Here is a 12,953-nt window from a genome sequence, read left to right on the forward strand (position 1 = left end):
CTGAGAGCTAGCATGGTGCAGTGGTTTGAGCATTGGAGTATGACTCTGGATACCAGGATTCAATTCCTCCACCCAGCCATGGGTGACCCCTTAGAATTGCCATAAGTTGGAAATGACTTAAAGGCACACAACAACAATAAGATTGACATACCTTATGGACTGGACAATCATAGTAGGAAAATGTATTATGTGGAAAGAAGCCCATGTACAGTTATATTTTGCATCAGCACATTTACAATCAAGTCAGTTAGGATGAGTAAACATCCTATGCTTTTAGCATATAGTTTTCATAATCATTATTCAAAATATACATCAGAGGACAGTCTGTGGGAACAGCTAAAAGGGGGGGCGGGGGGGACAAGCTCCTTTTCAGTCCAGGCTGCAACGTTACTTGGAACTACCATTATCAAGGACCTACTGTGACCACAAACAGAGGAAGCCAATGTTCTGTACTTCTGACAGTTTTATACAAAACAGAATTTCTACACATCTACATTTTTCCACTTTTTCTAGCTGGGCTACAAGTGGCATATAGCTGTTTACAAAATTCTACAGTGTGCAATTTTCTGATTATCTGATGCAACTGAATAATCTTCTTTCATTAGGTGATAAGGTTGTTTAGCAAAAACAATTTTTTTACAGAAAATCCATGAGCTAAGAAGCAGATATGCAGATATTATATTCATGGGGTGAGTCACTGTAGATAAATTCTTTAAAATCAAAAAGATCAGCCAGAGAGGAAAAAGTGAGGACTAGAGCAATAAATGTTTAACCTGTGACAGACCTCCAAAACCCACAGTCATCAACACTCCTACTCAGGTTTGCATGCTCAGGATTGTGGCTTTCTTTATTGAATCATCTGCCTGTCATACAGTCTTCCTCTTTTTCTACTGCCTTCAACTTTACTAAGCATTATCATCTTTTCTAATGAATCATGTCATCTCAACAATATGTCCAAAATACAATAGCCTTAGATTGTCATCTTGGTTCCTAGATAGATTTCTGTCATTGTTTTTGTGTATCTTCAAGTCATTTCTGACTTATGGTGACCTTAAAGTCACCATATCATGCGATTTTCTTAACAAGATTTGTTCAGAGAGGTTTGCCATTGCCTTTCCTTGAAGTTGAGAGAGTGTGACTTGCCCAAGGTAATCCAGTGGATTTCATGGTGGAGCTGGAAATCGTTCCCCAGTCTCCAGAGTCATAGTCCAACACTCAAACCACTACAACATACTGGCTTTTTAGAGTGCATGATTTGCTCTTGGACTCATTTATTTGTTATTTCAGTGGTCCACAGTCTCATTAGAATTCTCTTCCAGCACCATATTTCAGGGGTGTTGATTTTTTTTCCCTCTCAGCTTTCTTACTGTGCAGCTTTCATAATCATAGAAAATGGAAATCGTACAGCTAGGAAGATTTTGTCTTTTCATATTTAACACTATATCTTTATATTTGAGGATCTCATGTAGCTCCTTCATAGCTGCCCAAAAATAATGACAACAGAAGATTTACCTAACTTTAAAGTGGGTAATGAAGAAATGGAAATGGTGAAAGAGCTTAGCTTAGTTACAAAACAATATGGAGACTGTAATCTAGAAATAAGAAGATTAGGAAATGAAAGGGCAGCTATGAAGGAACTACATGAGATCCTCAAATATGAAGATATTAACTGTCATCAGTAGTCATGCCAAGTCTTTGCTACCACATCAACACAGCCTCTTGCCTCACAGGAACATGCAATTCCACCTTCATAGAAGGTGGGGTTTCAGAAAATTTTGTTCTTTGAGATCACAGTGCCATCTTGCTTACTGCTCTGATTGAGTTTCCATGTTCTGTTCAAGCACATTCACTCATTTCAGTCCATCCCTCTTTCTTAAAGGGGATTGCTCCCACGTGTGTGTGAAGACTGCAGCCTTCAAGTGCCATTGCAGATTTGTTCCAGCTAGACCCTGGAGGAGTTTGAAATTTAGCCAGACTGAATCATTTTTTGATTTCTATACATTACCTACTATGACAGGCATAAAATATCCATAGGGAGAAAATGAAATGAAATGTAAACACAAATACTACACACACACACACACACACACACACACACACACACAAATATTAGGGTGTTATCTGCTCTTTTCTTTTTCTTTTTTTTTTTTTTTGTACAAACTGCCAATGCAAGATGCAGAGTTTGGAAAGGTTACTTTTAGGACTCTGATTTCCATGCTGATTGCAGGCTTCTGAGAAATGTAGCTTTACAGCTCCTAAATGTAACTTTTCCAAGCTCTGTTGCGATCTTTTTTTCCACACTCCCATCTCCTGTGGGAAGAGAACTGAAGTGCTACAACATCATCTGGTAAAACACAGAGAAAGCCCCTACTCTCCTGCTCTGTTTCTGCTTTCTTTTCTGATGCGGTAAAGCTCCAAGAAAACTGCTGAATCAGTAACAATATATCTGTTTTAAAATAACACACATTTCTAAGAAAATATTTATCAAGCAACATGACTAAAAGTCTTCTCGGTTTTAATACACGTTTTTCAACAAAACCAAATAAAAGCTGAATATCTTGTTAAGGTGCTGACATGTTGCTTCCAGCAATATAATACAACTTCTTGTCCACTTCTCCAGAGAATCTTTTAAGAAGAAGCAGACTGGCAAATTACTGCATTTCAAATCTAGAAGGATATAATTTGAACATTCTTAATACCTACACCATTAGGAGAAATCAGGAAGACTGGAAACAAGCTCTGCTTTCCCTGGATCTTCTTTATTCCAAGATCTTAGGATTTCCAAAACAGATAGTATGCTAGTCTTTGAACTCCATATCCCAGTCTGCCATCTTGAGAAATTCCAGCATGGTGAAAAGCAAATGCAACCAGTACACAGTATATTTAATGTGTGTGTGTGCATTTAGAGATGTAGACACCCCAAGATCTGAGTTCTTTATTGACTTTTAAACATAGTCAGTTCGTAAGAAGAGTCAAAAATGCTTTCTTGACATTCAAATTGCTCTGGTTCCCAGGAATCAGTACTTTAAGATTTAGATTGAATTTAGATTTAGATCAAATACCATGATCTTGCCCTTGCACACTAGCTAGTATGGTGGAAAGAAAGGGGAATTAGGATATAAATCTAGAAAACAATGTGGAACAGAATCAACCATAGACCTTTTACCCATAATACCTCATGCCTTCTGTGACCTAACCAAGTGTTCTCTCAAGATCACAGTCTGACAGAGCTTCTCTCTTGCTCATTGTGTCATCATCATTGGCTAAAACTATGGTGACCAAACCAGGTTCAGTAAACATGCAACAAAGATCACTTTCGTCAAGATAAGGGAGGGAAGAATGGTTGTAGTTTCTTATTGTTGTTGTTGCTTCTGCTGTTGCTGTTGCTGTTACTTTTAAGAAACAAAATCCAGCATTCCTTTGGAAGTCTTGTTTATCTTTAGCAGCAGTGGTTCTAAATTAATCTCCTGCCTCCTCAAGTGAAATAAATCTGGTATTAATGTGTGTTGTGTATCATTCCAGTTAATAATTTGCTATGGTAATAATATAGCATTTAATTAAATCAGATGATCCATATACCATATATACATTTATCTTTTCAAGATATTAGGGTGTATTACCAGTTATATATACCCCAAAACAATTCCAGGCTACCGTTTCCAGACATATAACTGTGTAGCCTGTGGGAAGAGCTGCCAATTTTTTCCAGCATTCCTTGCAATTCTGCCTTGAACTTCTCATCCCATCTTTACTAAGGACTGAAACGACATCTCCAATTGTTTTTATTTATTTTCCCCCCCTGTTTGGTTTGTAAAATCTTGCCTGATGAAGAAGCCCATCGAGCTTTGAAAGCTTGTAACAAATATATTGTGTATTTCAGTTGGCCAGTAAAGGTATCACTGATGGATTTTTGTTTGTATTTGTTAAATGGCCAACACAGCTACCCCTGCATGTTTTTTGAATTTCTCTAGGCGTTATTACTAGATTCCAGCCTAAGTGACTAACTGGCCAAAAGATGTAAAGCCAACTGTTTTTTCTATATTCAACTATATTCATATGAGGGCTTTGGTAGTATCAGCAGCCAGTCATGTACACTGACCCCAAAGCTGTGGCTTGTTAGTATGTCCTTCTGAAAAGGTCTTAAAATGGGAAGCCAACTGCACCAGGGACAACAGCCAATGCATTTTCAGCCAAGCAGAAATGACCAAAATTCATTTCTGTTTTTACTTTACTTGATTTTCCATCTAGGGGTTTAGGGGTCATTGTGGGGCAAAAATTAAGCTCATTGGCCACATTTGGAGGTAATTGGCAAAATTTTATGGGTTGTTTTTTTTTTTACCTGAAAATGTTTAATTTGTGTGTGTGTGGCAGAGGAGTCTTGGAGTGTACTGGGAGGCACTGGGGCTTGCAAAGAATAGTGCAGGGGGAGTGTCTTGGTCTAATTTTAAAAACAGTGGCGTGGTTCATGAGCAAAACCAAAAAACCAAATCAGATGCATCAGTTAGGACCTTGGGAATTTTACAAAACTAATGCTTCTCCATAATGCCTCTTCGGGATTGGTGGTGCAAAAATAAGGGATAGAGAAAAAAGAGTCTAAAATCTGGTCAGGTGGACTTGCATCCTCTCTCTCTGGTTGCATGGTAGATACTGCAGGCTTAGTGAAGAGCTTGATGGGATGTCCATCTAACATTGTTTCTCCATCCCCATTGATTAGAACCATAGAGATGTAAGAGATTGCTAGGTGATGAAGTCCACCCTTTGCCCTGTGCAGGAACATGATAGCTAAAACTTCACTGAACTGCTGTTAGACTGCAAAATTAATCCATTTTGACACTGCTTTAACTGTCATGGCTCCATCCTATGAAATCCTGGGATTTTTAGTTTGTTGTGGCACTAGAGCACTCTGAAAGGGAAGGCTAAATGTTTCACAAAACTACAAACTCTTGAATTCCATAGCCATGGAGCCATGGCAGTAAAAGTGGTGTCAAACTGCATTAATTCTGCAGTGCAGATTAGACCTCTGAGTGGATCCGTCTCCTTCTTGTCACTCTTGTCATCTGGAGTCCCTGTGAAATTTTGTGAAATTCAAAACAGAATTTTTAAATTCTGCCATGGCAGTTAAAGTGTTGTCAGGCTGCATTAATTCTGTAGTATAGATGCAACCTTCAAAAAACCTCAATGAAAGAAAATCCATTATCTTCTAAAAAAGTCATGATGCATAGTTAATCATGCCAGCCCCAACTAGCAGTTATAAGAAATGTTCATTTCAAGTTCTTCAATTCCTCTATAGCATCAGAGGAGCTGTCTGAGACTGCTTGGTGCCTTCTTCAAAGCTTCAGACACCTATGTTTGTTATAGCAGAGGCACCAAGGAACACAGAAGTTTAAATGTAGGGGGCACACTAGGTACAAAAGGTTAAAGGGAGTCAAGTTGTAAGCATTGCCTAAATCTCTGAGTAACTGAATTTACTCTCAAATTAACAAGCATAAGACTGGGCCCTAAAGAATGTTATCCCAATGAAATGGACCAATGTTAAAGCAGAGGTTGGAAAAGTTATTCTTTTGATCTACAGTTTCCAGATTCCAGCAGCCAATACATTCATGGCTACATCAGCTGGGTTTTAGGGGAGTTGCAGTCCATGAAGACTTTTCACTCCTGCCTTCCCAGGTCACACAGTATATTTATACCCAACTCCGTTCCAGGCAAGCATTCTCTGAAGATGCCAGCCACAGATGCTGGCGAAACATCAGGAAGAAACTCTTCTAGAACATGGCCCCATAGCCCGAAAAACCCACAAAACTATCTTTTCCATGTTCTGCTTCAAGATCAACATTTTCAAACCCTCTAAGATTTCTTTAAAGAGAGAGAGAGAAAGAGAAAGAGACCACTCTGAGTGTGTTAGAAATCTTGTTGCGTGAGACTGTCAATTTTTTTTAGATCAAAGGGTGATGCTACAATAGAGGAGGAAAAAGAGTTCAGGTGAAAGGAGGCAGATTTCTGAGAGCTGTGGGTTTTCCCACAGCCTGACTCAAAGAGGAAAAGTTCCTTAACGTAGAAAAAAAATAAGTTGTTCACAGGTTATCTGTAATGTAGGTCATTCGTTGCTCACAAGCAGCTTCTGTCTCGCCCACCGCACCCCTTGATTTAAATAGCAGTAAATTCTAGATAATGCATGTTAAAGAGGAAGAAGAGTTTCATTCTATGACTATCTAAGTGAAATCAAGTTCAGCAGAGATACGAGACACATGGCTTAATGGAGAATGAGGTAAAAAATAATTTCATTTTTGTCAGACAGTTAATAATGTTGTAAATTATGTGGGTCCAAATATACTTTACAGCATTTCTAAGTTCTTTATGCCTAATGATTTGCAACACTTCAGAGCATGTGAGGAATGAAGATGCAAGTGGTTCTAAATGTTTCACTGACAGATGGGCCTTCACCTTCTTGTCCATTCTAACTCTTCCTCTTTGGCTGCATCTACACCACAAAAGTAATGCAGTTTGACATCACTTACAGTACCATAGCTCCATAGATATGGAATTCTGGAATTTGTAGTTTTATGAGATATTCACCCTTCTCTGTCAGACAGCTCTAGTGTTACAAAAATCTACAAATCCCAGGATTCCATAGCACTGAGCCAGAACAGTTAAAGTGGTGTCAAACTGCATTGTTTCTGCAATGCAGATGTAGCCCTAGACAGCCGTGTTTCCCATCTGTGTTTCCTATTCTCTGATACCCATCTTTTTTTAAATGATGCTTTTATTTCATGTCCTCCTAGAGAAATAAAAAAATCCATTTAAAATATTTGATATAATCTTGATTCTCTAGTATTCATGTATATAAATGTATATGCACATGGACATCAAAGGCCAACACATCATTTCAATAACATGGCTTAATGATGAGTAACAAGAAAGCTTTATTCAAGGATGGTGGTGGTTCTGGACTGGACATTGCAGGTCTCACACCAATTTCTAACTTCAAAATGGTCCAAAGAGTATCTTGAATTAAATAATGCAGCATACTAAGACTCCTTCTTCTTCCTCTTCTTCTTCTTTTTGGAAAGGTCCCAGAATCTCACAGCCTGAAAGATTGTAATTTGTTGTGCGAAAAATTACTTTTCCAAATTATGCTAATATAATAATAATAATAATAATAATAATAATAATAATTTTATTTATATTTCCTGCCTCTCCCAATGGATTGAAGTGGGATTACAACAATGATACAATATCTAAAATACATATCTAAATTACAATATCTAAAATTGCAACAATTCCAGAAGCTGTGCAAAAGCTGAGCTCCAGTCCTTAGGACTGGAATGTGGCTTTGGGACAGCTTCCGGCCTCTTAGGACGCATGCATCATTTAAACAACATACCTCCAAAGTGACCCAAAGCAGCTTTATTTTGGCCTGTCTGTATGGGCCCAATGTTATCAAAAAGACACAGGGCAACTAGTCCATCTTTTCCTCTTTAAGGGATTATTTTAGGTAAGAAAAAGAGATAAAAAGAGTGGTGGGACATTACAAATACATGAAGATGACATCTGGATAGGTTGTTGTACCACAAATCCCTCGTCTGAAAGCATCCTCAAATCTGTCCATAGTGCCTCCACATTGTTTCTTAGTATTCAAATGGCTGTGATAATTGGCCAACTATAACTAGGCACGAATGAATGGTGTTCATTGTATTGAAAAGCTCATAGTAATCATCATAGCTATTTATCATAACCAGAGCTTGGAAATGTTCCTTTTTGTACTACAGCGTCCACACTCCTCCAGCCATCATAGCTCCCAGCTATGAACATCATCTGCTACTAATACAGTCAGAGCAGTACTGAGCTTTGTTAAGAAAAAGATTTTCCTCATGGCTTATAAGGGAAGCAAGTTGCAGGAAAAGACCAGAGCCTCCATAGCCCTAAATCCCTTTTTCATGTGCTTTGGGCATACAGATCTCTAAATAAGTCATCTGTTCACCTCATGTGATGGGATCTGAGAAAGCCCTGTACAAGGACTGGACAAATTGTCAGATTTGCAAAGGAACTCCAAACAATACTGCTCCTTCTTGTGGTGGAATATTTTTTTTTTGGGGGGGGGGGGGGAGTGAGAAATACAAATGTAAGGAGCTTGAGTGGAAAACCTGCTCCTGGTAAACTCGAAGCCACCATCCAGATTTGGAGAATGGGAGACTGGCTTGCCTACTTGAGGAATGTCAGTGGACATAAGGCAGGATATACTAGATAGTGCCTTTTTGTGCCAGGTAATTAATTGCTGTCTTAGTTTAGTTATAATGCATTTCAGTAAGATTATTCTTATTACAAAGTACTAATTCATGCTTGATAATTATATCATTGGCAAGTAGTTGTGGTTACTGTAGAATAAGTGGTGTTACCGTCAGTCCTCGGTATCTGTGGGGGAGCCGTTCCAGATCACATACACAAACACACACACCTCAGATACCAAAATCCGCAGATGGCAAATCTGTGGATACCGAGGTCCCACTGTACAATTAGTTAACCTTTTATATGCCCAAGTTAAGTGTTGGTTCCTTCCTCCCCTGCCAAAGGGAACTAATTATTGAGAATGGATTATTGAGAATGGATGAGGAAACATGTTTCCAAAAGTACACTTACCACTCCCAATCGATTGACAAGGGATGGGGAAAAGGAAAGGTTTTGGTCAGGCAGACTGGAAGTCATCAGGGGTTGAGAGCTGAAGATCCCACACTTGCCAAAATAGAATTCCTTTTCCCATGCAGAGAATAACACAGAGCTCTGTGTCTCTCTTTGCACAGAGAAGGGCATTATTAGCCTGCTGTTCATCATCCTAACTGAGATGGAGACCAGTGAGTAAAGAATTTCAACCCATCCTTCACATACCTACTTCACACACTTGGGGTTCATCTACACTTTAGAAATCATGCAGTTTGACACCACTTTAACTGCCATGGCTCATCCTACAGAATTCTGTGATATGTAGTTTTGTGAGGCACCAGCAGTCATTGGCAGAGAAGACATTGTAAAATGACAAATCCCAGGATTCCATAGGATTGAGCTACAGCACCTAAAGTGGTATCAAACTGCATCATTTTAACAGTGTAGATGCATCCTTAGTTATTGTCTTGAGAGGGCAGGAAAGGTCAGGCAAGGGCTGTATGCTCAGGAGACAGTCACTGGAGTCTTGTAACATTATTTTCATTTACTTTTCAGGAACTAATGCTTATAGAGGTGGCCTCTGATACTGTTTCCTTTGTTTTTAGGACATGCCTTTTTGCTGATGTCCAGCACATTTTTTGAATGATGGTGGTTACATCTAAAGTTTTGATGGTCTTCTATGTGCTCTCCTGCAAGGTCCACCAAGTCCTTCTTTCTAACCGCTGTTCAGACACAAGTTCAGTTAAGTATTAAATCCAAGAAGATACTGGGAATGTCTAAATTTTCAGATTTCACTACTTTATTATCAGATTGCTTTTTTTAGTAAGCAAGTAATCTCAGAATGCTTAAGATGAAGAAATGTAATAATGTTTTGAATAAACCTTTGAATAAACATGCATAGAGTTTGAAATGTTGTTTTAAATTGCAAGCTGCCTTGAGTCACAAGTTTGGAGGGGGAAAAGTGGGAGTAGTAGTAGTAATAGTAATTGTTGTGGATGTTCTATGTCAAAACAGATTAATACAGATGTCAATCTGGGGGCTTGTCTTCACTAGCCAGGATATTCAATGGGCAGCTACCTTCCTGTGTGATTTGGGTTCTTTGTCCTGAACCACTGTTGAAGTTACAGTGAAGCACCCAGCCATGTTATCGATGCTGGTCACCTTGTTATCACCTCAGAGTGACTCACACTTGCAGCAGTGATACTGGGTAGCTTTCAGGGAGCATATGGAAAGGTAGATGCCTGTCATCAATGTGGGGAGAGCTGAAACCCCAGATCAAAAGGTAAGGTTTTTAAATTTGGATTAAAGGGAAGAAAGGTCAAATCAAGTGCAGGCATCATGAAGAAAGTCCACAGCCAATTCAGGGCTTTGGCCCCACATCGTATAGACAGAAAACAGCAAGCCTAGATGAGATTCAGAATAAATAATCCATGTAGAGAAGCCTTGGGTTAAATGAGTGGGCAATGTGTAAGTGCTAGACGATCAAATTGACCTATGGGATCCTGATGTCTATCTGAAAAGGAGTGACTATAAATCTAAAGATTGCTGAAGATTCAAGCAGAGCAATTGGGGGGGGGGGGGGCATGGACTACAATGTCCGAATATGTTCATCAGCAAGTTCAGTGACCATGCTGGCTGAGAGGTTCTGAGACCAACTAGATCACCACACTACACTCTTATAGTGCTGCTGTTCTACTATAACTGCTCTGGCTGCCTCCTGTAGCATTCTGGGATGTGTAGTTAAGGGAGAGAAGCATTTAGAATTCTCAGCCAGAGAGCTCTTAGGCCTCACTGAACTACAAGCCTCAGAATGCAACAAGGGGCAGCCAGTGAAAGTGGAATAGCAGCACTATAAGAGTGTAGTGCAGTAATGTGGCTATAGTCCAAATAAAGTAAACTTATTCTATGTATGCAGCACTGTTCTTTCACACTTAGAATTTACTTCTAAGTAAACATGCTTATAATTGCTTTACAAATGAGGGATTTATGATATATCCATGTGAACCCTATAGAATGAAACAATGTCCTAAAGCATAGGAGACATAGGCAGATTAATATGATGCTTGTAACAATGGTTTATATGATATGATAATATGATAATATAATATATTAATATGATGCTTGTACAAGGGATGCAGTGGCTTAGTGGTTAAGATGCCAGTTCTGATGATCAGAAGATTAGAAGGTTCACAGTTCGAGGCCCAAGTTCCAGTTTCTATCAACCTAGTAGTTTGAAAGCATGCAAATGCAAATAGATAGATAGGTACCACTTCTCAGTGGGAAGGTAAACAGCATTTGTTGCAGTCATGCTGGGCACATGACCACCAGAGCAGTCCTTGGACAATGCTGGCTCTTCGACTTAGAAACGGAGATAAGCACCACCCCCTACAATCAGTTACGAGTAGACATTCATGTCAAGGCACTACCTTTACCTTTACCAATGGTTTTAAGAGCAGTTTGTGTAATTCTAAGTATCTGCTCAATAGTATTTCAAGTTAAAAGAGAAACATTGCATAAATATGCCACAACAGGAAGAACATTCTGTCAGCACTGACACTATTCACAAAAATATATTTGTCAGCAGTGGGGAACCTTTCTAATCTGATTTGTAAAAGAGCACTTGAACTTTCAGTCATACACTTCATATCTCTATATCCTCTTTGATCAAAATCATTCAAGAGATCTTTTCTCCATCACTCATGAGTTTGTGAAAATTAAAACTGACTTGGGCCACAGTGGCAGCCCTAGGGTTAATGTCACCTTGTGCAGTAACTCATGGTGTCACCCCCTATAGATCTCCTCCCATTTCACACCCAACAGAATCCTTACTAATGCTTTTTTGAACTAATGTTACCTGTAAACCATAATTCCCATATGTACCAAAGAATGTCATGCTAATAGTTGTGAAATATTAAAATTGAACCTTCAAATTACAATATCGTATGCACAACATAATTGTATTTACATATACATAGTGAAGACTGAGTTAAAATGTGGTATTTTTAAAGAAAATTTTAAAAGAATTTTTAAAAAATTAAAATTCCCAAAAGTTTTAAATGGTGTTTAAAAACATTTTTTAATTTAAAATTTTGATATTTGAAACTTTAATTTTAAAAAAATTCTGGGGCCTCTCCTTTCTCCTCCCAGTAAGACTCACCCTGCTCCTACCATCTCTTGAAGCATTTTAAAGGGAGGCAGGTGAATGCCACAGCCCACTTCTGCCAAAATGTAGGTGTTTGAGGACCCTTAGGGTGTCACCTAGTGCATTCTGCATCCCACATCCCCTAGTGATGGGCCACGGATGGGCCAAATTAGCAATGCCTAAATAAAGAGAGTTTTTGGTGTTTGCTGTCTTGGACCTGTAATATCATAATCTGAGAAACTAACCCAGTCACATAGCATACAAAACTGCAGAAGCTTTAATGTGGGTGAGTATGGCATCCTTGGGCCGATATAGTTCTGCTGTTCCTACTAAACAATTACACACACTAAGTATTGTGGACAGGGACGTAACCAAGGGGGGGGGATCTTGGGGTCCAGACCCCCCCCCTTCCATTAGAAAAATGAATGGTGTGTGCTGCTGCGCCGCCGGACGCAAGCACCATTATAATGGTGGCACTCAGTCTGGACCCCTAAAATCCTGGCTACGTCCCTGTTGTGGACCATCTAAATGAGCACAATCTAGAACTAGTTTGCTAGAGCACTAAGGCTGAATCTGGACCACAGTTCATCACAGTCTGAATTCTAAATGATCAACTTGTCAGTTGTTCAGGTTGCTGCTGAATAAAGCACTGAACAGGTGTCACATTCTAGTTACAGAGCTTATAATTTGGAGATACTTCCTCAGTTTTGAACAAATGGCCATTTGAGAAGCTGTTCCCAAACAAATGGTAGGCAATTAGCCTATATATGGTTGAACAGAGGGTATTGAAGGCTCTTCCAAGATCAGGTTATCATTTAGTCTACTGGTGGCTTCCATATTGGTGAGACACTAAATCCATTCCCGGGATTGGTCAGAACTTTAGAAGCAGTACTCAAGGAGCTAGACCTATTTTATGCATAGGATTCAACACCTCTGCTCACTGTTTTAAACACTGGACTAAAACCCAGAGCAGATTTCACCACCCTACAGATATGGATGTCATTAGCTGCCACTGCCTACGCCTAATTCTGTGTTGTGTTTGGCCATTAAACATTACATATATGTTGAATAATCACATCTTAGTATGATGAAAGGGTGCTGTGAATTAATCCCAAACAGCCTATTATTCATTGGAAAGCATTGTCAGAGATGAGTA

This window comes from Sceloporus occidentalis, unplaced genomic scaffold, assembly GCF_023333645.1.
Source record: "Sceloporus occidentalis isolate IW3139 unplaced genomic scaffold, rSceOcc1.0.p SCAF_3, whole genome shotgun sequence".
NCBI classification, from domain to species: domain Eukaryota; kingdom Metazoa; phylum Chordata; class Lepidosauria; order Squamata; family Phrynosomatidae; genus Sceloporus; species Sceloporus occidentalis.